This window comes from Canis lupus, chromosome 22 (assembly GCF_048164855.1).
Source record: "Canis lupus baileyi chromosome 22, mCanLup2.hap1, whole genome shotgun sequence".
In the NCBI taxonomy this organism is placed as follows: domain Eukaryota; kingdom Metazoa; phylum Chordata; class Mammalia; order Carnivora; family Canidae; genus Canis; species Canis lupus.
This window is the reverse complement of record NC_132859.1, coordinates 42,792,817-42,820,708: the sequence shown is the minus strand read 5'-3', so window position 1 is coordinate 42,820,708 and position 27,892 is coordinate 42,792,817. Positions and strand designations below refer to the sequence as shown.

The following is a 27,892-nucleotide window of genomic DNA, read 5'->3' as shown; positions in this document are numbered from 1 at the left end:
CCTTTTGTGAGCAGTTAGGCTCCCAAATCTAAGCAAGTAAATATACATATTTTGCCTTTCATAATTGGAGTTCTTGTTCTGCAAGTATTCTAATTCGTTTTTAGTGGCTGTTAAACCCAAAGCTGGAGGGGGACCTTTGTTATATAACTTGCATTCTTCTTTTACTGACTTAAAGATAAGAATAAGAATAGCCAGAGCCAAGATTTATCAGAATGTAGTGTTAAACTTTAAAGAGAATATAAAGTACAGTTTAAATTCTTAAGTATTGTTGCATAGAATTTTTTTATGTGTTTTTATTGATGATGTTACTGGGTTGCCAACATAAATCTGTCCTAATAACCAGATTAAATACAGTAGGCTCCTGACAAAAAATAAATTTAGTCACAGGCACTGTCCTGCAAGTGTTGGTGGGTGGGATCACTGTCTTACAAATGAAAGGTGGAAGTGCAGAAATGAATTTACCTAGGGTGCCAGGAAGTGACTGAATTAGGGTCCCAGCTCAGCGCTTCCAGGCCAGAAAAGCCATGTTCTTTCACTACATCATGGTTTTGGTTTGTGTTTCACCAAAGGAGAGCCACAGGTGACAGTGCTTGGGCATTGGGGCAGCTCTTACAAGATTTCTGCAATTCATCTTCTTGAGTTCCACACTTCTGCTTTTTATTGACTAGTAATAATTTGCTCCGTTATATAAGCTGTGTCATCAAATCCAGTTTGCCAAGACAAAGAAATGCATCCACAAGTGCCTACTCCAGTTTAATGCAGTGGAATTATGGTGATGTGAAAAATGTCTCACTTGGACCACTACGTTTTATACCAGCTGAACTCTTTGCCCCTATTTTGATGATAACTGCTTTTGTAAAAGCAAAATCGGCCTCCATAGTTTAGCTCTTAAAGACACTAAAGTAATAGGTTTTGTTACTTTAGTACTACCCTATGCTACTCCAAGAAAGACTGGGACTCTTACGGGAGTATGTCAGAATGGAGTGCTAAAGTTGGGAGGTTCATTGCTAAAAACAATGTAATTGGACCAAGAAGATCAAGCAGTTTAGGAGCATTTTCCAATTTAACCTGAGAAGTCCTCGTTTTTCTGCAGGTAATCATTTTGTAATGATTACGCTTTTAGTTGAGAGGTGCTATGGAAATAGTTTGCAAAAATGATAAAGCAGAAACCCAAGTTAACATTGTTAGGTACACTCAGAGGTTACCTCCTCACAGTGTTTTAAAATAGAGTCAAACTAGTGCCCAGGAAAGCACTGACCGTTAAAACTGAAGAAGGTGGAGGGAAGAGAGAAACCTTGTAATAAAAAGGCCCCTCATCTTAGCACAGTGGCACAGGCCACTTCCACTAGATGAATCAAAAGCCCTGAGCAAAATTATTTCTTTGCGGTGTACTTGTCTTGATCTCCCCAGCCTGTGAGCCCCAGACACCAGATTGGCCTTCTCACCTATAGAGAGGGGAGTCTCTAACCTTAGAGCAAGAACAGATCATGTACCCTTCTTGTGTTTGCAATGCCATGGAAATACAGGACATAATTAAGATCTATAGGTTTCTTGCGACTTTACTGAAACTTTATCAAAGGATGAACTTAAGATAAATATCACCCCGTGGAAAAGCTCTCTTTGGCAGGCTTGGGAATACTAAGAGCATGGGAGCAGGGCTAACTGCTCTTGTCTGCTTTGGGCAAAAGGGACTAGGCAGCATTGTATAGCTGAGGAGGGAAAATAGATTGTTTTAACAAACGAGCAAAAGTAGCCACGGGGCATACCTCCTTTCCCATGTGGGAATATTTAGATCAGTTTCATGGTCTGTACTTTAAGGATGCAAGGTGAAAAACAGTGATAGAGGACAAGTAAATCTGTCCCTGACCCTCTAGACTTGGCAGAGATCTTGGCGAAGCCGTTAGGAAATGAACCTTTCGTTGAGGCACAGTTTGGAGTAAATTTCTGCCAACATTGATGTCCTCTGCCCTTCGATCTTCAACCTGCTGAAGCAAAAGAAAGCCTGGGGAAGCAGCCTGCTGTATGTACTTAGGAATTCAACAGTAGCTGTTCAAAACCATCCTAGAAACAGGGTGGCTCTAATATGGAAGGAACGGTTCTAGTCCCAATCAGATGGCAGTTGATGAAAATAACTTCAATACGGAATGCAAACAGACTTCCATATGCCACTTGTCACCGGCTGGGCTCCAGCTAAAGCAATGAGTAGTTACAGCTCACTAAAACTCAACCTCATTGGATTGCCCACAACCTCATTAGATTGTTCCAGTGGGCCTCTTGAGGATTCCCCTTACCAAGCCAGAATTCCTAGTGGGGAGGAAACGAGGGAGACCTGGCTCTGCTGTAGCTAAAACCAAGGGAATCCTCATTTGCTATGGATTGCAACCAGCTGCCTTTCTTGACAGGAAGGTGCTAGCCAGGCCACATGGTGCTTGTCTGGGATCAAGGGGTCGAGTGAATGAGCTAGAATTAAGCAGGAACAAGACCATGTAAGGGACCCTCTGTTGACCCCTCCTTTTGCATGGCTATCCTGACATTTAACTCCGTTTTATCTGAATAATGGAAACTTGGAAAAAGAAACGCCGTTAATCAGAGGGATGGCTGTATCATTTCACTCCTGGATAATTCTTCAGAGTGAAATTAGTGCCAGAAAGAGGAGGGAACTTCAAACTCTGGACAATCCTAATCCAGGCATTTTTGTGTTCGATGACATGTGGCCCGTGGGGAGTTTCTGACCTATACAGAGAACGGAAATGGCCATTTAAACCCAGTCTTGGCTGGGAGGGTACCCATGTGGGTCAGGTAGCTTACCTATTAGCTCATCTGTCTGATTTCGAACCTAGCAGGGGAAGCTGTAGATCTGCCATGGGATTGTAGCTCTGTTCCCAATGAATTGGGGGCATGATTGAAATTACAGTTGGTGCCTTAATCTCAAACGAAAGAATAAGCGACAGACTTTTTTTCATGCAAAAAGCAATTACAGGGATAAGTACCATTCATTGATTCAAAGTACAAAGGGGACTAAAGTTCAAAGCCAAAATCCGCCAAGGGGAATCTAAGTGATCTCAGCCCCCAAATTGGGCTTCAAGCTGAAGCTCTCTGCTCCAGCCTGGAGGGTTTTGAAGGGCCTCTGAGCTTACAGACCAGTCAAAAAGGAAGCTAGCTATATAACCTGCGGGTTTGTCTCTGTGTCCTTCATCCATTCTTGCCAGGACCTCAGGCCCACCTCCTGATCCTTTGGGCAAGGGACAGCATACAGCAGGGCAGTGGAGATGGAATCAGAATGTACTTTAATCCATGTAAACCATGACAAATTCTGCATAGGAGATATCATTAAGGATTTGGAGAGAAGTATTATTTTTTGAATTAGTGAAAAAGCCCACCTGCTCCTTGGTCGTGACTTGAGTGCACTCTGGGCAGTTTATTGCCATTGACTTGTAAAAAACATAGGAAACTAGCCCGACATTCAGATTGGATTACAGGACCCACTAGTGACCTACTTAGTAGACCAGGATTGTTAAAATAACACAACATGGAGTGACCAGGGAATCGGTATATTAAAAATATAGGGAATTAAAGGGGTGCAGGATGGGGAGTGATTAGGGCAAGTGTGTAGTGCTTTAACACCCCCTTGTGGCCACTTAAAAACCTTGCTCACTCCTGACAGTTCACAGTAAATTCCTGAGGTTTCAGTTTTTTGGGGGCATCATTAAAGCACTAGCTGACAAGTTTGATTTTGTCATCCCTCAAATGGTAGGCAGAAACTGATCCAGCCAATCCTTTATCATTGCAATCCATAAAAAAACTATTTCAATTTGCTTTTACATGAGAGAAACAAGAAAATGCTTCTGCAGTCTTGCCCAGGGAATATATAAAGCCACCACCCCCACTGTCTACTGCAATGTTATTAGAAGGAATTTAACTCAAATGTAAACAGACACATCTGTTTATGGCCTCCAGAGAATGGGTGATTAAACTAGAAAGAATTAAGGCTCCTCCTAAATCGTCACCTGTTGAGGAACACAATCTGGGGTTTTATACATATATACACACACAGAAGCCAAATTTATAGTGCTTTTTATTTAAACCTCTGTCACAGGTTACTGTGTATTTTTTGGCTACTAAGGGCATAGCCACATAGAGTGTCACCTGAAGATTGGCGATTTTTATCTGGGAAGACTAGTGACTGGATTCCCTAGAAGCTCGTAAGGCCACAATAGGCGATGCCATTCCATTAGAGCTGATGAATCCAGAACAGGACTCACTTGGAGAGCCTCACCTTCACAAGTAGGGGAGGACTAATGAGAGCTCGGGGCAACCTGGAAATTGTACTGTAGGGATTTGATTCTACATGGTCAGCGTCAGCCTCATGAGGTGGGCCCCTGACCAGGGGATCCCTGCACAGGGAAGGTATTGCCAGAAAATGTACTATCCAACAGATCCTTTGAAACTTTCCACATTTTTACCAAGCGTTGCCCCTCATTTCCTCACTTCCCTAACAATAAAAGTAAAAATGGCTAACCTCTTTTCAACGCTTGCAATCTACAGCTCTGAATGCTCTTCATGCATCTGCTCAGGTAACACTTAGAGACTTCATGACCCAGTGTGGATTCCCTGGCCTCCTGTCACAATTACTTCCTTGAAAATACCCTCACATCCTTTGAGCCTCTCAACTCATTTGTCAATAGGTCAACTCATGTCAAACTCAACCGCTGACTCCATGCCTGTACAGAGCAACTGGAGGTAGCTGGAGGGAAATGGTGGTTTCTCCCATCTTCCTTGCCCCCCATCCTCCATCCACAGCAGAAGGCTTTGCATCATCCATCACTGAGATTTTTGAAACTCCCTCATTTTTCCAGCTCCAAATCTTCCAACCTCAGGCAGTGGTTTCTACTCTCTGTCTTCTTTTCTGTTTATAATGAATGAAGTGTGCTTACTCCCATCAAAACCAGCCCCTCCCTTTGAGTCCGGGGCATGTCCCCTCTTCTCCATGAATTATCACTGTAATTATCCTCTTTTTTCTGAATCATTCATTTCTTCCTTCCCTGCTGGCTCCTTTCCAACAGGCAAAAATACTTGTAATATCTCCCATCTTTTTCAGACAGAAGAAAAGAAAAACCTCTCTTGATCTCTCGTAGCCCCTTGAGGTGCTAACCAGCCTTCTTGACATCCATTTGGATGTGTAACAGGCATCTCATGACTCACATGACTGAAGCAGAAATATGGACTCCACCCTCCCTTTCCTCCCCACCCCATTCTCTTTCCCAGTCTACCTCATCTGAGCAGATGGTACCACCATCCGCAAAATAACTCAAGCCTAAAACTTAATCACCTGTGAATCTTCCTTTACTGCCTACATTCCCACCCAAAGCTAATGAGGCTTTCCAGTTTCTATTTGCAAAATATATCTATGTTCAACTACCTTCCCACATCTCCTGACCTAGTTCAAGTTCGAGCCACCATTGTCTTTCACCTTTCACTGACTGCACAGTTAGCAGCCCTCCAACTGACCTCCTCATATCCATTGACCACACAGAGCCCTGAAGATTCCTTATAAAATTCAAATGAGCTGTGTCAGCTCTCTGCACAAAATCTTCTGTGAACACTGTGCTGAATATTAATGCTAAACATATTATGGTGGTTTATGGCATCCCAATGACCTGTTCCCTGCCTACCTCCTATTCTTGCCATCCACCCCTCTGACTTTCACTCTGCTTCCAGACATACTGATCCCCTACCTTAGTGCACTTGCATTTGTGTTCACTTTGCCTGGGATGCTCCGCCTCTTCCATCTCTCTTCTTGTCACTCAATTTTATTTTTTTATTTTTATTTTTTTAAAGATTTTATTTATTTATTCATAGAGAGAGAGAGAGGCAGAGACACAGGCAGAGGGAGAAGCAGGCTCCATGCAGAGAGCCTGACTTGAGACTCAATCCAGAGTCTCCAGGATCACGCCCTGGGCTGCAGGGCTGCACCACCGGGGCTGCCCCCAATTTTATTTTTTTAAAGATTTATTCATTTGAGAGAGAGAGAGAGAGCAAGCATGCACACACAGAGACACACATGAGTATAGGTAGGGACACACGGAGAGGGAGAGGGAGAGGGAGAAGGAGAGAATCTCAAGCAGACTCCCCACTGAGCACACAGCCCAAAGAAGCTGGGGCCTAGATCCCATGACCCACAAGATCACGACCTGACCCAAAACCCTGACCCAAGTTGGTTGCTCAACCAACTGAGCCACCCAGGCACCCTTGTCACTCAATTTTAGTTCAAACCTGGAGGGGGCCATCCCTGACAACCCTCCCGGTCTAAACAAGCCCCCTATTATCCATTGCTAACAAAACACTGTATTTTGCTTTCTTCATAGTACTTATTTTTATTCAAAAGTATCCTGTTCATTATTCATTTGCTGGTTTACTTTCCATCTTCCCACCACTAATATATAAGGTACACAAGAGACTCTTACAGGAGATGCTTATAGGAGATGCCATCCATATTCCCTTGGCAGTTACCATTCCTGTGCATGTTTCCTGGGTGCTTCAACTGCAAGCATCTATGACCTTTCCTTGAGGGCTTTCTCTAGCCACAGGAGCATGCTGGAACTACATAGGGCAGGATAGAAGTACTAGGGAGTTAACACTTGTCCCTTGTCCCCTGCCTCAATAGCCTTCAACCAATGACTGATGGGAGTTGGTATATAGTATCCCAGATCCCTCACCCTCAGGTGGGAGAACTTGGAAGCATGTTCCATACTGGCTCCCAGAATTCCCCTGCAGGATCAGATCTCAGTTGCCCATAATGATAATCTGGTCAATATGTCACCCTTTATTGGCTCCCTTTCTTTTCCTGACTCATTTGCCCATTCTTCTACCAGTGCTTTCTGAGCTCACCTCCCAAATAAATTACTTGCACTTAAATCCTTATCACAACCTTCTTTGGGAAACCAACCTAAGACACCTCTGTGCTTAGAACAGGGTCTGGGGAAAAGTAGGTGTTCAGTAAATATTTATTGAACAAATGACTAAATCTCCTTTCTTCTGACCTCCACTCACCTTTTGGGAAATTCCAGTCCAATTACATAACTTAGCTGTAGATCATTCCTAATCGTGAAGAAGCACATGCATCCTGAAATGGCAAACAGCTGTGATTTTTGTCAATGGATTGTTTGAACAGTTATTCCAGGCAAGCAATCTCCTCACTCTGCCTATCTCCCATGCTCTCTCTAAGCGGGGGCAGAGGAGTGGAATTCAGTTCTAGAAGAAAGAAATTTGGCAGAATTACTAGCAGAGGCGCAGTCTACCAGGGCCTTGGGAAGACCCTGGTGCCAGGCCCCTTTCCCATTCACCAACATTACCCTAGTGCCCCAACCTGCCAAGATGCTGTAGAAGACTTAGTTATATTCTTACCACAAGGCATCTAAATCACAATGGATGCCCACTGGGGAAAAGAATGGATTGTTTGGTTGAAGGTGAAGAAAGAGATGGGTCACTACTTCACACCATAAATAATGGTGAATTCCAAATGGATTAAAGATCTAATTGTGAGGGGGGGCCCCTGGGTGGCTCTGCCATTGGGCGTCTGCCTTCAGCTCAGGGCATGATCCTGGAGTCCCAGGATCAAGTCCCGCATCAAGCTCCCTGCGGGGGAGGGATGTCTCTGGCCCTCTGCCTATGTCTCTGGATCTCCCTCGTATCTCTCATGAATAAATAAATCTTTAAAAAAAACTAATTGTGAAAGACAAAAATATTTAAAAAATAGGATATGTTGTGATGTCTCTAATAAATGAATAAATAAAATCTTAAAAAAAAGAACATAGAGTGAACTTTGAGCTTGAACTGCTTAATCTCCATAGGACTATAGTTATGGCTCCTCTTTTATTCTTGTTTGTACCTTCTCTTTTTCTCTTGATCAGTATTGCCAGAAACTTACCAGTTTTTGTTTAACACACACACACACACACACACACACACACACACACACACACACAACAGACAAAACTTCTTTGGTTTCCTTGACCCTACCTATTATAGATTTATTTTCTGTTCCTTTCGTTTCTACCCCATTTTATCTTCTTCCTTCCATTTTATTTGTTCTGTCCTTCTTGTCACTTCTAAAGTTAGATGCTTAGCTCATTCACTTTTTTCTTCTTTGCAATTGTAAGCACTTTAAAGATGTCAATTTTCCTTGTGCAGCCCACAGGTTTTCACAGCTAGTATTTTCATTATCATTCACTGAGAAATATGTTCTCATGTCCATTAAATATGGTCTTGCCACTCCTCAGGGAGCTCTATGGTCTACTCACCCTGCTCCACTCTGCAGAAATAGGCACCTGTTCTTGGCATCCTCAACCTGGTTCATTTTTAGCGCTGGTGTCAAACTTTCTTCAAATACTGTATTTGGAGATATCAGATGTCAACTAATTTCCTTGAAGATAGCAATCTTTCTCACTTTGTGGTTTCTCTTTGTTACAGCATGCGGGGGTGGGGAGGAAGAGAATAACATTGCCTTATGTTTGTACATATCCCCAGGTGTAGATTATAATTTTACTAGCTGAAAAAAAATAGTAGATGCAGTACCCACATATTGGCCAATAGAAGACGCTATCGACCTGTTTAAGGCCAGCTCATATGTTTCCCACGGTTGCTCTAATCTTTTCGTCTTGTTTGCAGTTGAGTTCGTTTTAGAGAAAATATCCCAAAATCAAAAGTAGAGAGGTTATATGATACTGGCTAAACACTCAGATGCCCCAGGCTCCCAAGATAAAAACATAACAAATAAAAATTTCAGTTTAAAAGGTGCAGGGAAATGTATCTCTGAGAACTTCTCATTCCAGAGGTACAGTGACCTTAGGGGAGAAAGAAACATTTGCTTCCCTGCGTCCTGATGTCACAGTTATCTGTCTAGCCATTTCCTGGAGATGCTTCCTCTGGCACAGTCACCTGGCTGACTTGTCTTGGATTACAAATGAGCAGTCCTCCCAAAAATCACCTTCGAGGGTTAAAAAAGGTCAGAATCTTTATTTGGGACCAATTTTCTACCGGAGTGAAATAGGATGCGGAAGAGTGGTGAGGGAGGCATCAGCCCTTGAAGGATTAGACCTTTCCAAAGTATACATATCCCCATGTGTGCCTCCTGTCTGTCTCTTTCTCTCAAATGACCTCTATTCAAACCACAGCTTCCTAAGCAGTCCTTGAGATTTAATGTGATTAAAGAACCACCTGGTGTCCCACTTCTGGGTATCTATGAAGGAAATGAAATCACTGCTTTCAAGGAGATATCTGCACTCTCATGTTCATTGCAGCGTTTTTCAAAATAGACAAAATGTGGAAACAACCTAAGTGTCCATTGATGGACAGATGAATAAAGAAGATGTGGGGACATTAATGCATGTGTGTGTGTGTGTGTGTGTGTGTGTATCAGAATATTGTTCAGCCATTAAAAAAAAAAAAGAGGGAAATCCTACATTTGGGACAACATGGATGGACCTCGAGGACATTATGCTAAGCAAAACAAGTTAAAAAAGACAAAAACTGTACAATCTCACTTATGTGTGGAATCTAAAAAGGTGGGACTCATAGGACCAGGAAGTAGAATGGTGGTTGTCAGGGGCTGCTGGTGGGAGAAATGGGGCAATGTTAATTGAAGGATACAAAATTTCAGTCATAAGATGAATATGTTCATCCACAGCATAGTGACTATAGTCAGCAATACTGCATATCCTATACTCAAAAGTTACTGTGAGAGTAGAGCTTTAAGGTTCCACCATAACAACAACATAGTAATTATGTGAAGTGAAGGATGTGTCAACCAACCTCATTGTGGTAAACATTTCATAATACATACATGTAACAAATCATCACATTAAACTTATACCTTAACTTATACATTGTTATGTATGAATTGTATCTCAATAAAGTAAGAGGGAGGATTTCATTAAAATGCAGATTCGGACTCAAGAGATCTAGTGCATGCATGAGAGTCTACATTTCTAACAAGCCCCCAGGTGATGCTGGGGATGTAGGTCTGCCAGCCACACTTTGTGTAGCAAGGGCTCATGGCAGTGGTCCAATGGTGGGAGTCAGTGTGATGGCTTCAGAGAAGCTCCAGGATTTGGAATCAGAAGCCCTGCCTCCCAATCCAGACTCCAGGGCTTCCCAGCTGTGTGACCAGTTCAAGCCAGAGAATCTCTCAAGGGCCTCAGCTTTCTCACCAGGAGCTGAAGATTTGTTTGTTTGTTTGTTTGTTTGTTTGTTTAAGATTTTATATATTTATTCATGAGAGACACACAGAGAGAGGCAGAGACATAGCAGAGAGAAACAGGCTCCTTACAGGGAACCGGATGTGAGACTTGATCCCAGATCCTGGGATCACGCCCTGAGCAAAAGGCAGACACTCAACCACTGAGCCACCCAGGCATCCCAGGAACTCAAGGTTATTACCCTTAGTAACACATGAGGTGAAATGAAGTGATTTGAGCATGGCTCCAAACTCATTGCCTTGCCAGGGAAGAAGCTTGGTCATGATTTCAGGAAATGTGAGACTCACACATAAGATGGCAGTTTGAGTACTGATATAGAACGTCCTGGACCACTTCTAGTTTGTCATGGAAACGATCTATGGAATCATTTTCTAAATCTGCATGGGACATAGTGAGAAAAAACAAAGTCTCGAGATTCATCCCCTCCTACATCTTCAGAATCTCTGTGGAGGGAAGGGACTTACCTTTTCAATAACAAGTACTCAGAAACATTCTGGAGATCAGGCAAGTTTGAAACACTGGCGTACAGAATAAAAGATATTAGAAAATCTGCCTCCATATTGGAAACTAGGGAAATATACCATCCATCTGCCTAAAGTGGCAGCATTGTTCCTCAGCTCTCATAATGATGGGGTCAAAGGAAGCCGAGAGAGACAGCCCTAGCCCTCTGGTGGAAGATGGAGGAAGGAAGGAGGGGACAACATTCACCAGAGCGCCCTAGAAGGATGCAGGCAGGCTAGGGACAGGCCTCCACACTTCCATCCATGAGGCATGTGCACTCCCAGAAGCAGGGCTTCCTGCTTGGCAGCAGACAAATCACTTCCCACCAGTCCTTGTCTCGGGTCTGCCTCTCCTCCCGCAGAATGAGAAAAGGAGGAGAATCATCAGGATCACAGAGACTGTACAATTGTGTCCAGAACATTTTATCATTTTCATATCAAAAGGTCATATAAGAAGTCCCTTTCCCTCTAGCAATTCCATTCTGGGAATTTATGCCAAGGAGAAAATCAGACAACAGAACAAAATTGAATGCACTCAGATGGTTCACGCAGCATTGTTTGTAACACAGAGAAGTTTGAAACAAGCAATCAGACACTGAATGGTCAAACATATTTGAACTGAGGGGGATCCAGGGAAGGAGGTGACAAGCTTCGAAATGCAGACTCAGCAGACACAAAGTGACCCATGAGAGAGCAGATGACCAGCAGGATGAGAGAACTGGGCAACAGGGCAGGTTGGCAAACGAGGAGGAAGTTAGGAAGGTGGGTGGTCAGATGGGCTTATAGACCATGGCCAGAAGCATGCAGATACTCTGAAGCATTGGTGTGTTCTAAAGCAGGGGAGCAGCCTGGTAGACTTATTATAAGAAACTAGCTGTGGTTGCTCCGCAGAGGAAGGTGGGAGGGGAGTGGAACTACGAACAGGAGTGCAAGTGACCAGACCGAATCAAGGCTATAGTCCAGGTGGGAGGCGGTGGTAAAGACACAGAATGGGTGGGTGGGTGGTTTAGATACTTGTTCTATGGACAGAGCTAACAGGATGCACTGTGGTATTGGACATCGGTGACAATGATAAGATGACTTCCAGATCCAACCTTTAGAAACCAAGTGGCTGGGATGCCAGGGTGGCTCATCGGTTTAGCATCTACCTTCGGCCCAGGGCATGATCCTGGGGTCCGGGGATTGAGTCCCACATCGGGCTCCCTGCATGGAGCCTGCTTCTCCTTCTGCTTGTGTCTCTGCCTCTCTCTGTGTCTCTTATGAATAAATAAATAAAATCTTAGAAAAAAAAAAGAAAGAAAGAAATCAAGTGACTGGAAGTGACACGACTGAAATGAGAAAGGTTGGTGTTGGAGGGACAGGATTGAGGGTGGGAACATTTGGATGTTATGTTTTAGATACTTTAGACACACGTCCATTTGGAGATATCAAGCAGGTAATTGGATTTATGAGGCGAGAGGTCAGTGAAGATGCAAATTCAGGAGGTATTAACTCACAGAATATTACAATTTTAATTTAATTAAAATTTATTTAATTTTAATTTAATTTCACAGAATGCATGAAATTTTTTAGGGAGAGATTGTATAGAGAAGAAGTCCTATAAGGAATCCATGTGGAACATCAGAAATATTAGTTTCAAAGAAGTATACCTGGGAGTACAGGTTAGCTCAGTCAGCTAAGCATCTGACTCTTGATTTTCAGTCAAGTCTTGATCTCAGGGTCATGGGTTCAAGCCCCACATTGGGCTCCACACTGGACGTGGAACCTACTTTATAAAAAGAAGTATCTCTGTTGTTACATTGTTTTGTTTAAATTTTAAAAATTAAAACAACATCTTAGTATATACATAGAAAAAATCTGCATGAATATTCACCAAACTGTTCATGGTGGTTACCTCTGAATGGTTGGTTTCTGGATGGTTGGTTGGGAGGGCTTTCATTTTTTCATTGTATGTCTCTGTCACATTTGAATTTTTATAAAGCACATGGTTATTACCTTTGTAAAATTGAGAGAAAAACAATAAATAGACTTGTTTTAAATGATAGCACCCATTGTTGGTGAGGATGCTGTGATATGGGCATATTGTATCCTCTTTGGAGAAAGTGTAAATTGGCACAACTTTCTGGAATGAAATTTGGATTTCATTTATACAAAATTATCTGTCAAGGGCCTTAAAAAGTTCAGACCTTTCCACTTTCTGGTGCTTTTACCAGGGAAGAGATGGTTGTTAGGAAACATGAAAAGGTTTTAATAGTTTTAAGATAACAATTTGGCCATAGGCCTATGAACACTATAAATGCCCCAAACTCTTCTGGATCCAGCCATCCTTTATCCCCATCAGACCCCTGAGAGAGCTAGGTATGGGGAACAACCAACACTCAGGATGGGAATTACCACCTGATCATTATCCACCCTGTGTCTGCACCTCGCCCTGCATTTCTCTACAGAGCCCCAGGAAAGTTGCTCCTTCCCACATCCAGCTTCTGGATGAAGAAGAGTGGGATCCGTGAGATGGGGAGATAGCCAAGTTCTCCCTGTGAAGACCAGTTTCCCTGCATGCAAAAGAACATCAAACACAGGGCTGTATGCTCAAGGGCACCAGTTCCTAACAATTGGGTTTGGTGCCATGGAATGTCACCCTCCATCCCAACCACCAAAAGCAGCTTATTATTAGACTCCAGCCTCAATGAGCTCACCCTGAAATGAACATACTTTAAGATCCAGGGCCCTCCTGTCCAGGCCTCCTCTAGGACTCCAAGCCTAGACACAATGTGTACCTTTGTCTCCCTTTCCAAAGAGTCTCTGAAGTTACATGAGCTACAGGTCCCTGCAGATCAAGGATGTTCCCTGTCAGAAACCTGAGCTGGAAAACAGGGAAATAATCAAGTGTTAGTAGGACCTGAAGCTTTCTGAGAATAGGCACAGGGAGGCCCCAGGAGAACAGGAGCATGGGCAATAGGAACATTTGCCTAAACTGGGGTTAGGAAATGTCACTGGTGGGGAGGGCTAAAGGGGTGAAATTGTCTACCGGGTCCTGCTAAGGAACAAATGAGTGTGAGAGATGATGTGTAGAAAGACCTGAGCAGTCCCTGCACAGAGTCAGGGCTTACTAGACTTTAGTAGTAGAGCATTATCACTATTATTACTAGCGTTATGGTGAAGATCTGCCAACCCCATTTGCTGAGGCCCCTGGAGCTGCTGTGGGGCTGGTTTCCATCACTCCAAAGTCGGGCACAACTAACGTTTGCTTTGCAAATTTCCATGAAGTCTGTCTCTTCATTGCTGTCATATTCTTGCACTAAATTCCATGTGGTTGTGCAGCAGGCCTAAACCTGGAGGCATTATCTTACAGGAACCACCCCCCACCAGGGGTGGGGAGTTAGACAAGTGACGTCACCCCCACATCACAAGTGAAGGCACTGTGGCTGGAGTTGTTTCCAGGTCTCACCCAAAGTCTGAGACTTGGGATGTAACAAGGCCCACACCTGAGCCCAGATTGTGGCTTTTCTGATCTTCCAGTGACTTCTCTGAGCAGTGAAGTCAGCTTGGCAATGGACAGAGAAGCTGGCTTGTTGGTCCCAATAAAAAGTACTGAAGGCTGTTTAAGGGGTCCAGGGGCTAAGAAGCCTGGAATTCATAGTGCCAGTTGGATTACAAACCCAAGACACCACTCTGTATTGGCTCCCCCAGTCTGCCCCCCACACTAGCTATCTCCCTTTGCAAAAGAGAAAGAAATATGTCCCACAAAACTGCTCTGGGGTCATTGATCACACACAAGCCTGAGAGTGGTCCGATATGGCAGGGAGTCCTTGTGCTACCCTTTCAAACCTTGTCTACAGGAAGTACCCATGAAGTTAAACTGGCCACTCCATCTGTAGTGGAGTTTACTTTAATTAAATGTTAATTCACTCATGCCTTGTCCCTGTGGCCACGTGGACCACAGGAATCTATGGACCTGCTGGGAATCTATGCCACAGTAATCTGGACCAAAGCCAGGGCCTCTCAGAAGAACACCAAGAGGCATCATTGAGTAAAAATAGATTCTCCTGACTATTAAGTACAATGCTCCCCTGGGGGATCCAACGAGAACACTCCCAAAGGAAGCTGAGAGCTGCCTCTGGGCAGAGAACAGATGCTTCCAGTAAATGTCCCCACCCCAACACACACGCAACACACGAACAAATTGGAATTGCACAATTACCCATTTAGATTCGTCACGTTTCTGATGGGAAGTCATCAGGATGAGGATGAGAAAAGCAAGAGCTTCTAGTCATTCTCATGAAAGAAGTGCTAACTTGGTCCCAGGTGCTGTGGGGAAATGAGATGAGATCACCTTTCAGCAAACAGGGCCAGAGCCCCGCCCATCGTGCACCTAGAGATCCCGCTAGAGTCCCTTGGCTTCCTACCCTAAACACTTGCATTTCTCTGACTGGTAGCCATCTCTGGCTGTGGGAGCAGAGGACACGTGAACAGGACTGTCCCAGAGTTGCCATGGACTTAATGCCTCCAGGAGGGGATCCAATGATGGAGGAGCAGGTGGATAAATTCTACAGCTTCCTTGCCTCTTACTCTACTCAGCCTCCCAGAGGCCCCTCAGTGGGAGGGAGCCCCAGTTGCCCACCTGGCCTCTGCTCATTAATTTCTGCTCTCTTGTCTTTCAACTTTTTCTAACTAACTTTATAGACTCACTTTCCAAGTACACTATTTGCATCCAAATCCTAGTCTCAGCATCTGGTGTCATAGGAACTCAAACTAAGACTCAATTTTACTCTTAATCTCAGTAATGACATTTCCAAGTTAGCTGTACTAAAAGTGAGCATCTCAAACCCAAATATCTACAGGTCAAAGCCATGAGTGAACTAGCCAAGTGCTGCATGGGGACCCCAGGAGGCCAATATCCTCTCTCAGGGGTAGCTACTACTCTGTTTAAGAGACCAATGCCATGCAAGAAAGTGGCACTATTGCTAGATCTTTCTATTTTTTAAAGAGTCTGAAATTCTACCTTTAATATGGGCTTTCTTACTTTTTAAACTTTGGAATCAAATAAGAAATGTTAAAATACTATGAAGTTAAGAGAAATCTACTCATGCACCAGAGGCCACCCACAGTCCCCCAGGTTGTAATGTCTGTTTCCACTGGACTTGTCAATCATGCGTCCACCGGCAACCTTTTCTGGGATAATTTAAGTTGAGTGGTGAGGCCTGTGGAGAATTGAGAGAAGAATTAGAGGCAAGGATAGAGAAAGCCAGTGTAGGTGGTTCATTCCAGAACAGAGAGAGTAGTTCTTGAGGTCAGAGAAGCATCTTAGTTTTTAAAGTTTGGTCACTTGAGAATATTTGTAAGCAGAGAGGAAAGATCTAATAACAAAGAAGAGATTGAAGACAGAGGAGAAAAGCAGGGTAGCAAGTTGAGAAAAGTCCATCAAATGAGGGCAAGAATGGACTCAGTAGTGCCAGCTGGGAGCTTGGCCTTCATGATGAAGAAAGCCCAGCACTCTGGGAGTGAGTCTCAGGGGTATGAGGGCAGTGGGGTGTGGGATCCCTGACACCCTAAGGTAAAAATGTTCTGAAGCACCCCAAGGCAGAGTGTCACATTCCTTTGAAAATAACATATATTAGGTATTTTTTTAATTATCTAATTACAAAATTGACAACATGCTTGTGGATATTTTGAAAAATGTAGAAAAGCATAAAGAAGAAAATAAAACTGTTACCCCACAACCTAGAGAACCTATGAACCCCACTGTTCGTATTTTGCATCTATACCTTTTTCCTTCAGAGTGGAATTATACTGTACATACTGTTTTGTAATCTGAGTTTTACTTCTTAACGTTACATTTTCCCATGCCATTAGATATTCTTTTAGGATATGACTAGTTAGAGTGACACCATGTTATCCAAAGATACCCACACTGGAATATATCACACACCACGAGCTCTTCTACAGTGTGACATTGACATGCCTCTATTAAGAGGTGGACTCTTTGTTGCCTCTCTTTAAATCTGGCCACAATCAATCAAATGAGGCATAGCTGATGCTGTGTGACATCCAAGTCAGATCATAAAAGGTGACATGTCTTCTGCCTGGCTCTCTTTTCTTTTTTGAGTATTTTATTTATTTATTTATGAGAGACACACAGAGAGAGGCAGAGACATAGGCAGAGGGAGACACAGGCTCTCTGTGGGGAGCCTGAAGTGAGACTCCATCCCAGGATCCCTGGATCACGACCTGAGCTGAAGGCAGACACTCAACCACTGAGCCACCCAGGTGCCCCTCTTTTTTTCTTTTCTACCTTGGAACCAAACCACCATATCATGAGGAAGCCCAAGCTACATGGAAAAGCCTCACGTGAATGTTCCAGCTGAGCCCCTAGCTGGTTATCAGCATTTGCTAATATGTGAGGAAACACCATCACAGGATTCCAGCCTTTAAATTCTCCAGCTGAGGCCCCAGACATCACAGAGATAAGCCATCTCTACTTTTTCCTGTCTAAATTTCTGACCACAAAAACCATGATTAAAAATAACAGTGATGGGACACCTGGGTGCCTCAGTGGCTGGGCATCTGCCTTCAGCTCAAGGCTTGATCCCAGAGTCCCGGGATCAAGTTCTGCATTGGGCTCCCTGCAGGGGGTCTGCTTCTCCCTCTGCCTATGTCTCTGCCTCTCTCTGTGTGTCTCTCATGAATAAATAAATAAAATCTTTTTTAAAAATGATAATGATATAATAAATGAATATTGTTCAATAACTTAAGCAGTATTGCATTGTGTAAATACATAATAATTCTTTTTTGGGCCTTAGATTGTCTCCAATTTTTTGTTATAATAAATAACAGTGAGATGAGCCTCCATATAGCTGATTCTTTGCCTAACTAATCATCCATTTCCTAAACTGATGGAAATGCAAAAACTAGGTAAAAAACCATGACCATTTTAGGATGATCTTTGGGAACACATAGCTAAATTGCTTCCTAGAATGATTGCCTCAATCTACATTCCCATCAGTAGCAGTGAGAGCATGTGAAAGCATCTAGTGAATTATCCTTAGTCGCTCACTGTCCTCTGGAAACTTTGCATCTCTTTCCTTCAAACTGTCATCCCCACCTCTGTTGGTCCCCCATCCAAATCAGTGAATGTCATGTTGGGATCTGCTCAAGGCAAAGACCAGGTGGTAAGGCTATGTTGCCCACAAGCTCTGCTCAGAACAGGAGTCCTTGGAGGGCTGCCAATCTTGATCAAACCACAGACCAAAGGCTCCTGCAGTCCTCCACGAAAGCCACAGTGCCAAACCCAGAAACTATGCCTACTCCTGCCCAGCTTCCTAAATGTGGATGATAATAGTGGGAGAATATCCTGCTATCCTGCTGTTGAGAAGAAAGTCACATGACATAAAATTACCCATTTTAAATTCAGTGGCACTTAGCAAAATTCACAATGCTGTGCACTGACTGACCATCTCTAGTTTCAAAATATTTTCATTGTCCCTAAAGGAAATCCCATACTCATTAAGCAATTTTTCCCCTGCTGCCCCTTCCCCTAGCCTCTGGCAACCACCAATCTGCTTTTTGTTTCTGTGGATTTGTCTATTCCAAGTATTTCATATAAGTGGGATGCTGCAGTATGTGGCCTTTTGTGTCTGGCTTCTTTCACTCAGCATGATGTTTTCGAGGTTCATCCACATTGGAGTATATATCAGTACTTCATTCCTTTTTATAGCGAAATAATATTCCAGAATACGGCTATCCTATAATTGGGTTATCTATGGGTGGACATTTGGATTGTTTCTTTCTTGTTCTTTTTTGCCAAGATACATGTACTGAAACTTGTCCCACAAATAGAGTTATTTCTTGTCATTTCTTTGTCTGAATTCTTCCTAGGTTCTTCCACTCAGTTACTGAGGAATATTCATCACTCTATTTTTCACCTCTAAAAACTGATTCCTTACTGAACACCTCCTTTAACCTGACTTGTATTTAATTTATCCCACTTTCTTTTATTTTTTAAGATTGATTGATTGATTGATTGATTTAGAACATGGGCAAGGGGAGGGGCAGAAGGAGATGGAGAGACAGAATCTGAAGCAGACTTTGCCCTGATTGTGGAGCCTGATGAGGGATTCTATCTCACCACCCTGAGATCATGACCTGAGCCAAAATCAAGAGTTAGGCACTTACCCGACTGAGCCACTCAGGCAACCTCTCTCTCACTTATTACTTTCAAAGCCAAACAAAAATCTTTCCAGAGTCTATCAGGTAACTCAAAAAAATGTTCATAGAATATGCTTTGAAGGAAGATATTCAAATGGGGTTCAGGCAAACTGTTGTCCTAGCAGGCATTTCTGATTTAGCTGGAGAAATTTGGGCCAAATAAATGGTTACCAAATCTCCTATGTGCTTCCACATGATTTGATAAATTAAGCACTTGACTAGAAAGAGAATTGTTTTGGGTGTTAGAGCAAAGATGCTAAAGAAGGAATTGGTGGCACTCCTTGTCTTTACTCAGTCCATTTTCCCACCACTGGCCTCAGCACAGTCCTCTCATGGTGATGTGCGATGAGCACAGGGCACAGTGGGTATGAATTTAGTTACCCCTCTTGTGCCAGAACTACAGTACAGCTGCCCTATTCTTTATGTCCAGTTGTTGGATCCACATGGGAACTCAAGGGGAAGCTATAACAAATATGTCAGAGTTAAAGGGCTGTGTCTCATTCACTGATTCCATCTGAAGACCTACTGAAATGGGAACTAAAAAAAGTTCACTGAAGCTTAAGAATGAAAATATTTGTATGTCCAAATCTTACTGACCAGTTCTACATGTCGTTAAAGACTAAACATCAGCATCAACCATCAACATCTTCATCTATTGAACAGTTCAAAACAAATCTATCTAAACAGTATGACTCTTACTTCTTATCCAAAGTAAATACTTGAGAATTGCTCCAAGATTCTGTTCGGTATTTTCCGGTCCCACAGGTCAAGTAGAATACAAGCTTTCCCCCATTATCTAAAAACAGAGCATTCCTATGAAACCTTGCATAAACTGAAACGGTGTGAATAGAAGAAGCGTTACCACTTTGTAGAAACAAAAAATGCTCTTCAAATTTCTTTCAGCTAGCAAAAAAACAGGTAGGTCTTTCATAAAAGCAAACTGGCATAAAGCAAGGTTCTAGAGAGCAGGGGAAATCTGTATTTTAATCTGGGTGGGGGGTTTGGGTACTGATCAGGGATACAGTGATCAGCAGATGAGACGCCTGAGGATATATACCTCCCTTAGGTGAGCATCTCTCAAGTGGTGGTGAAAATCAGAAGGTTTCACCTATAAGCTGTCTTCTCTCATCCTCTGCTACTTAGGATGTAGGCTGCTAATGGGGTTGGATAGGTTAAAGGGAAGATATTTTGAAATATAAGTAGAAGCATGTGTTATTATCTAGACTGTTTAGATCATCTGCACTGTAAACATAGCACAAATTAACTTAAGCATAAACAAGCAATTTATTGGTTAACTAACGTTCAGTCATGGCTGACTCTAGGAGCTCAAACTACATCATCCATTCTTCATCCATTCTGCCTTCATTTGTTAGGCTGGGGGGAGGTCAGCTCCATCTGAACCAAAAGATGGAGAAGGTTGGCCCCCCAGAATAAAAGCCAGAATTTCAAAGTAGACAAGGGCAAGAGAGTCTACCACAAGAGGCCATAAAGGGACCTCCATGAATCTTGCCCTGAGAGACACAATGCCTGATCTCATGGTTCCATTTCAGCACAATTGCTAGAAATACACAAATAAACAAAGATATATTCCCTCTCTTCTCATGGGATTTGCATTTTAAGGTCAGTATTCTTCACGGTGACTCCATCCAGACTAGCCCTCTTTTCATTAGTCGCCACACAATAGCTTATGGGAGGAGCATCAAACACCAGAGCCTGAGACAAGCCCTGGGTACATATGACTTACAGAGGGAGTGTTCTTAGGAGAAAGGAGAGGGAGTGAAACAAGATAGAGTAGGGGAAGAAGCTAAGCAAGAAAGTAGTCTCAGCCAGAGTCAGCTTCAGCCTGATCCCATGGGAAGCTCTGAAGTATGAATTATACCATAGGGCTGGTCTCAGCTTGACGCAAGATGGCTGGCCCTGAGTACCTCCATGTCAGTCACTCGTTGGCTGGGGGCTGCCCTGAGTGGGCTGGGGGTGCAATATTCCAGGACAGATGGCTCCTGGTCTGACAGAACAATCCTCTGAAGGAGATAGCTGTGAGCCACTAGCCACCAACACTCTCAGTGGCTGGGGGTGGATCCACTGGCCTGGTGAAGTTATTCGCATGGTATCGCACGGTGCTCACACAGGGAAGGATGTTGTTGACTACTTTTCTCATCATGTAATATGCAATGGCTATATATGTATTAGATAACATCTTTTATTCAATTAGTTAATTAAATTATCATTCAGTTAGTTAAATGATATGACCAGAGAGAAAAATAATAGTAATAGTAGTAATAATATTAATCATGGGAGATGGATTAAACTTTCTCTACGTCTTTCCTAGGACCTTGGTGATTCTTTTTTTTTTAATTTTTATTTATTTATGATAGTCACACACACACACACACACAGAGAGAGAGAGAGAGAGAGGCAGAGACATAGGCAGAGGGAGAAGCAGGCTCCATGCACCGGGAGCCCGACGTGGGATTTGATCCCGGGTCTCCAGGATCGCGCCCTGGGCCAAAGGCAGGCGCCAAACCGCTGCGCCACCCAGGGATCCCATCTTTTAGGGAAAATAATACTAAAAAAGTAAGGCCACATGGTAGGCTGAATCTTTCTCAACAATGCCTTAGGGTAGTGAGGGAATTTAAGGGAAAGAGGTTGCATACCGTAAATTGTGTTCGGCAGCTGGAGAGTGCCATGGCTACCAGGAAACCTATGCTTCCTAAAAATGGAAGCACTGATAAGGTCAAGACAATTACAGCCTTTAATCATTTGTCACTGAAAGCTTGTCACAGAACAAAGTGGGAGTTGAAACCTCAAAATCTAATTTCTCACTAATGGACAGAAGATTACGTCTATTGGAACATCCATTGAAGATGAACAATGAGCAGTGTTGGTAAAAAAAAAATTTTATTCTTTCTTCAACTTAAAATGATTCTGTTAGGATCCCTGGGTAGCTCAGCAGTTGAACGCCAACCTTCAGCCCAGGGCATGATCCTGGGGTTCCGGGATCAAGTCCCGCACCAGACTCCTTGCAGGGAGCCTGCTTCTCCCTCTGCCTGTGTCTCTGCCTCTCTCTCTCTCTGTGTGTGCCATGAATAAATAAATAAAAATCTTTAATTAAAAAACAGACTTCTGTTTCTCAATAAAACCCAGCTTTGCCTTTGCCCCTTGAAGACACAAAGTTCTGCTGCCATAGTGTTCTCCTTTATCACAGTGAACAATCAACTCAGCCTTGTCTTATCTATAGGTTGTACCGGTGATATTTGAGGAGCTTGTATTTGACAGATTTTAACAGCTATAGTTTTTCTCAGACATAAAACATTGTGATTGTTTCCCTCCCATCCTCAACTCTTACTCCAGGGCCACTTCTTAAATCCCTGCTCTTAATATTGTGATGTTTTCCATCTTACTCTATGCCTTTTCAATGAAAACAACAGGGATATAAATAAATTTTAAGAGAAGGTAGGAAAATTTTAGAAAAGTGAAACTTTATGCACCTAGCATTAAAACTTTGAAATCTGTGAAACAAAAATGATAGATATAAGGACAAACAGACAAATCCACAATCTTTATGACAAAATTTAAAATATCAGAAATTGTTAGACACAGATAGGAATATAAAATATCTGAATAACAATTAATAGTGTACATTAAATGTTATAGCCTCAGAACAAATAATATTTCCCCTCTCCTTGATTCATTTTCCATACTGAGCCTCCATGACCCATCTTCTCTGTTTTCTTCCCACTTCATTGGTGCCCCTTTCTCAGATCTTTGCTTGTTCCTCTCAATCTCTCAGACTCAACAAGTGTGTCCCACATCTTGGTGCTGGGGCTCTTCTCCTCTCTAGTTACATTCACTGCCTTGAAGAACTCATCTGGTCTCTTGGCTATCGATATCAACTGCCTATTAGCAGCTCCTAAGTTTATATCTCCATTCTGACCTCTCCTCTGAGCCCATATTCATGGATCCAAATCATCCACTCAACACAACTCAAATTTAGCATCTTGGAAGTTGAATTCCAGATCTTCACCCCCCAACCTGACTCATCGACAGTCTTCCCCATCTCAGTGGATGGCAATTGTAGAAAGTCACACAAGCCAAAATCTTGGCATGATCCTGGACTCCAATCTTTGATTCCCTATCACTAATCTGTCAGGAAATCCAGTTGGCTCTGCCTTCAAAATACATCCCAAATCCAATCACTTCCCACCTCTACCGCTGGCGATCCAAATCACCATCATCTCCTACCTGAACAACGGCAGTAACCTCCTAGCCACCTCCCTACTTCCACTCTTGGCTCCCTACAGTCAATTCCTCACAAAGTTATCAGTGTGAGCACTTAAAAACTAAATGATATCATGGCACTCCTCTGTCCAAATCCACTTCACTAAGAGTCAAGGTCCTACCCAGCCCTACATGGCCCTACAAAGCTCTCGCAGGAAGTGCAAATACATGCATACACACACAGTTACCTACCTCCTCTACCCTCACATTCCACATCACCTTTTCAATGAGGCCTATCTTGACCACCCAATTAAATTATAGTCCTAATTCCACTTACCGTGGACTATTATTTTAGAAAACATTTGAGGTGGGCACTTGATGGGATGAGCACTGGGTGTTATTCTATATGTTGGCAAATTGAACACCAATAAAAAATAAATTTATATATAAAAAAAAGAAAACATTGGTCACTTTCCATAGCACATATATCATTATTTTATAATTTGCTTATTCATTTTAAATATTGCTTACCATTTGTTTCCTCTTGGCAGGATCTTTGTTTTGTTCACTGATGGATCCTAAGAATTTGGAACAGTATCTGGCACATATTAGGCCCTCAATAAATATTTGTTGAATTAATATGCATTTTTTTCATGCTAAGATGGAACATTAGCAAATTTTGACTATATATTAGGTTACAAAGGGAATATTGACAAATTGCAAAGAACAGAAATTTTTAGGTCACATTTAATGATAAAAGTGCAATATAATTATAAATTAATAACCAAATAAAACTTTTAAAAATCTTTGCACTTTGATACTTTAAAACGCTTTTCAACTCCTTTGTTTTCTTCCTCCTTTCTTTCTCCCTAGCCAACCCTGCCCTGGAGCCCCCGCAACAAGCCTGCATTTTCCTGGTGATACTCCATGTTTTGTGCTACCAACATGCTCAGTTCTGAGCTGCAGGACTGAGGAAAAAGAGGAGCCCATGTGGGATGTGGTGTAGAGCTGCCACTACCAGATCAACAACCACTTACATACTAAGTACAGGTCATGGTCTGTCTATTAGATCATCAGCTCAATGGAGGAGAAAACCTTGGAGGGCAATGAGGTACAGCATTCTACACAGCGACAGTTGAGTACTTTGTTACTAATCTGGGATAGGGTGTGTCCACCATGGTCAGTCAGGCAAAAAGCCCAGGCCTGGAGACCTGACTGAGATTTTCACACTGGTTATGAGCAGTAGTCCATCTCTGTGTAAGTCGGTTATGTGATCTATGTGCCCCAAGTGCAGTTGTGACCATGGAACTTGGATATCTAATCTTCATCATGTTCTCTTTCATTTTCTTTTACTGAATACACATTTTAAAATTGAAGTGTACCATGCATTCAAAAAAACATAGAAATCATAAGTGAAGAGCTCTGCTATGGACTGAATTGTTCCTCCCCCCGCCCCGGCCTTATCTCCCAAATTCATGTTGAAGCCCTAATCCCTAATGTGACTGTGTTTGGAGATATGGCCTGTAAGAAGATGATAATGGTTAAATGAGGCCATAAGCATGGGACCTTAATCCCATAAGGCTGGGGTTTTATAAGAGGAGGAAGAGACACCAGAGTGCTTTCCCCTCTGCCCTTCTGCCATATGAGAATATAGGAAGAAAGCTGCCAACTGCAAGCTAGGAAGAGAGCCCTCAGACTGGCTGGCACCTTGAACTTAGATGTCCTAGCCCCCAGAACTATGAGAAAATAAGTTTCATTGTTTAAGCTGTTAAGTCTATGATACTTTGTTATGGTAACCTAAGCTGACTAACGCACTCTCAATGCATTTTCACAAAGTGAACACACACCCATGTAATCACCAAGGGGGTCAAGATAGAAAATTATCAGCATTCCAGAAGCCCTCATCATTTCCCCTTTCTCAATTTCCCTCTTTCCCAAAGTTAGCCAATATACTAACTTCTACTAACCATGGATCAGTTTTGCTTATTTTTTTGGACTTAAGTAAACAGAATTATACAGGGTAAAAAAGCCATTTTCTAAATAATTCCTAGACTAAGGGCCAAAAAAAAAAAAAAAAGAAGGAAAACTAAAAATTATTGTATTAAAAATAAGAGCATGGTCTCTAAAAACCTGTGATATAATCTAGTTATACTTAAAGGAAAGTTTTGGTATTACATGAATTTATTAAGACAAAAAAAGACTGAAAATAATAAACTCAATAATCTGTAAAAAGAGCGAGTGAGTCAAAGCAAAGAAACTGAAAGAAAGGAATTCATAAACATAAAGGGCAAGAAAACCACAAAAACCCATAAAGGAAAAAAAAAAGAGAGAGAGGAAGAGACAAAGAGAGAAAATGAAATAGGAAACCAAAATTAACATAGACCGTCAAACTAAATGCTTGTTCTTTAAGAAGACACCCTGCACTGGACATCTTTCTTTTGTCCCTCAAAAGCCTTCACCTTCTTGACCTGATCCTGTGTTCTGAGATACTGATCTCTATGTAGCATATCCAGGGGTCTCAATTGGACTTGGCCGCTGGGGAGCGCCAGCTGGAGTTGAGAGGGAAAGGAGAATCAGATTCAAACATTTATTCCTTTATTCCACTCATCTCCCTTTCTGTGGGCTGTGTCTGCCTGTGTTTCATTGTCAAATCAGAGCTCCTCCCAAAGCAGCCTCCCCAGGGCTCTATTCTTCTAGGTTTTGGTCACTGCTTTCTTCCCTCACCTCTTCCTGTCTCGGAGTGATAATGCCATCCCACTGCTAAACCCTGTCATTTCCCTGTACCCCGACCACACCTTTGTAAAGAGTACTTTGGTTTTTGTTTTGTTTTGTTTTGATTTTTTTTTATTGGAGTTCAATTTGCCAACATATAGCATAACACCCAGTGCTCATCCTGTCAAGTGCCCCCCTCAGTGCCCGTCACCCAGTCACCCCACCCCCTGTCCACCTCCCTTTCCACCACCCCTTGTTCGTTTCCCAGAGTTAGGAGTCTCTCATGTTCTGTAAGAGTTCTTTGTTAAACTGCTCTCAAATTATCCGATTTGAGAGTGCCAACTATTTCCTGACAATAGCAACACCTCTCAAATTTTTAAATTACAAATTAATTAAAATTTTAAAATATTTTGGCAAGTCTCATCAAGAAAAAAGAGAATACGCATACACGCTTGGGATCAGCAAAAAAGAAACAATTGCAAACATGGAAGAGTTTGAAAAAGAGAAATTAGCGGCACCTGGGTGGCTCAGCTGTTGAGTGTCTGCCTTTGGCTCCGAGCGTGATCCCGGAGTCCCGGGATCAAGTCCCATATCGGGTTCCCCACAAGGAGCCTGTTTCACCCTCTGCCTATGTCTCTGCCTCTCTCTCTCTGTGTCTCTCATGAATAAATAAATAAAATCTTTTAAAAAGAAAGAAAAAGATAAATCAGTTACATGAAACTTTATATGAATAGATCTGGAAAACTATAGGAAATGGATTGTTTTCCAGGGCAATATAGATGATACAAATCGGCTTGAGGAAGAAAACAACCAGAAAAGAAAGGACAGTCATAGATTTACCCTAAAATGTGGCCAACACCCCAACAGAGAAGCTGAAGTCATCACCGAATTTGAAAACTTTAAAGTGGATACAAAACTGTTTCAGCAATGCAGACAATGAAGTGAGTGGTTGTGGCTGCTGGTGCTGTTGGTAGAACATACTTCCTGATATCCTACACAACAAACAAATTTCTATCTGAGTATGTACCAACCATTTTTGTCAACTAGGCAATCGCAGTTATGATTGGCAGAGATACTGCAGGGTAAGAGGACTATGCCGGTTATGACCACTGAGTTACCCACAAACAGATGAATTTCTAGTCTGTTTTTCAGTGGTCTCTCCATCCTTATTTGAAAATGTAAAGGAAAAGTGGGTGCCTGAGATAACTCACCACTGCCCAAAGACTCCTTTCTCAGCGCACCTGGGTGGCTCAGTGGTTGAGCATCTGCCTTCCGCTCAGGTCAGGATCCCTAGGTCCTGGAATTGGGTCCCACATCAGAATCCCCAAGGGAGCCTGCTTCTCCCTCTGCCTATGTCTCTGCCTCTCTCTGTATGTCTCTCATGTATAAATAAATAACATCTTTAAAAAACAAAAAACAGGACTCCTACTTGCTTGTTGGGACTCAAATTGATCTCCATGATGACCCCTCTACAATTGAGAAACTTGCCAAGAACAAACAGAAGCCTATCACTCCAGAGACTTCTGAAGATCTGGTGCATGACCAGAAGGCAGTCAAGTATGTGGAGTGTTCTGCACTCACGCAGAAAGGCCTCAAGAATGTATTTGATGAAGCAATAATGGCTGCCCTGGAGCTTCCAGAACTGAGGAAGAGCCACAGGTATCTGCTGTTACGAATCTTTCCAGAGCCCTTTCCACACAGCTGGTGTCAGCATCGTACTAAAACAATGTTAAATCAAACTAAAGTTTAAAGATTAAAATTCATCTTTCTAAGAATGACAAGTGCCTTGTACCTACCCACATGTACTTGTGTGAGACAAGGCCCCTAGGTATGATCCCCTTCCCTCTCTTAGTACTAGTTACTTTAAATAACTGTATTGTCAGAAAAGTGATTACTACTAAGTTTTGTTTTGTTGTTTCAAAAAAAATTTTTTTTAAAGAAAGGCATGCTTGTGATGACTCTGTAACAGACTAATTTTAGTTGTTGAAGCTGCTCCCAGGC

General features: G+C 42.5%; 1 long non-coding RNA gene and 1 pseudogene across 3 annotated transcripts; one reads left to right on the top strand and one right to left on the bottom strand.

Annotated features, from left to right (window-relative positions):
• Nucleotides 1-19: 19 nt before the first annotated feature.
• LOC140614219 (uncharacterized) lies at nucleotides 20-27,460 on the bottom strand. Of its 3 annotated transcripts, none has more exons than XR_012015129.1 (7): nucleotides 27,103-27,460; nucleotides 14,958-15,064; nucleotides 12,651-12,751; nucleotides 12,406-12,524; nucleotides 8,301-8,458; nucleotides 7,051-7,251; nucleotides 20-1,982 (listed from the first exon to the last, which is right to left on the bottom strand). It is a non-coding gene; the product is annotated as an uncharacterized lncRNA (long non-coding RNA). The 3 variants fall into 3 exon arrangements; XR_012015128.1 differs by lacking the exon at nucleotides 20-1,982 and adding an exon at nucleotides 6,138-6,600; XR_012015130.1 differs by lacking the exon at nucleotides 20-1,982 and adding an exon at nucleotides 6,138-6,600 and having other exon boundaries at nucleotides 27,321-27,447.
• On the top strand, nucleotides 26,819-27,892 carry LOC140614217 (cell division control protein 42 homolog; annotated as a pseudogene).